At 44.2% G+C, this 791-nt stretch overlaps 1 non-coding gene across 1 annotated transcript; it reads left to right on the plus strand.

Moving 5' to 3' along the window:
• The first annotated feature begins 256 nt into the window (after window positions 1-256).
• Window positions 257-363, plus strand: LOC131171567 (small nucleolar RNA R71). The gene has a single exon (XR_009142227.1). It is a non-coding gene; the product is annotated as a small nucleolar RNA R71 (small nucleolar RNA).
• Window positions 364-791: the final 428 nt, after the last annotated feature.

The following is a 791-nucleotide window of genomic DNA, read 5'->3' on the forward strand; positions in this document are numbered from 1 at the left end:
TTCGAGTTTCTTTGTGAGCTGATCAAACTGGGCATTTATCATGCTCAGGGCATCTACTTCCAGGACTCCTGCAGTTCTTCTTACATTTCCTCTTTCGTTTGACCACTCATAGTTATGGTATGCAACCCTTTCTAGGAGTTCAAATGCTTGTGGCACTGTTTTCTCCATTAGATCACCCTCTGCAGTTGAATCAACTGTGCTCCTTGTAGAGGGTAGTAATCCATTATAGAAATTCTGCACCAATAGCCAATCTTCTATGCCATGGTGTGGACATTCCCTCTGTAGGTCTTTATATCTTTCCCATGCGTCATAGAGTGATTCTCCCCCCTTTTGTCTGAAGGTGTTGAGCTCAAGTCTCAGCATTGCAGTCTTTGCAGGTGGGAAATACCTTGCTAGAAAAGCTTGAGAGAGGTTTTCCCAGGTAGTGAATGTTCCAGCCGGTTGAGAAAGTAACCACTTCCTTGCCCTGTCTCGAAGGGAGAATGGGAATGCTCTGAGTCTTATTGCTTGATCAAACACTCCATTCATCTTAAATGTATCACATAAGGCAAGAAAACACTGGAGGTGGTAGTGTGGGTCCTCTGTTGGTGAACCTGCAAACTGGGTTTGCTGAATCAATTGGAGCCATGCTGGTTTTAATTCAAAGTTATTGGCTTCCACTGTGGGTCTAGTGACACTGGGCTGAAATCCTTGGACAGATGGAGCTCCGTAATCTCTTAAGAGTCTTGGTCTGTCATTATTATCAGCCATGGTTGGGATTTTGGGATCTCCTTAACCTTGCTCTTGATGTT

The sequence above is a fragment of the Hevea brasiliensis genome, chromosome 12, assembly GCF_030052815.1.
Source record: "Hevea brasiliensis isolate MT/VB/25A 57/8 chromosome 12, ASM3005281v1, whole genome shotgun sequence".
Classification (NCBI taxonomy): Eukaryota; Viridiplantae; Streptophyta; class Magnoliopsida; order Malpighiales; family Euphorbiaceae; genus Hevea; species Hevea brasiliensis.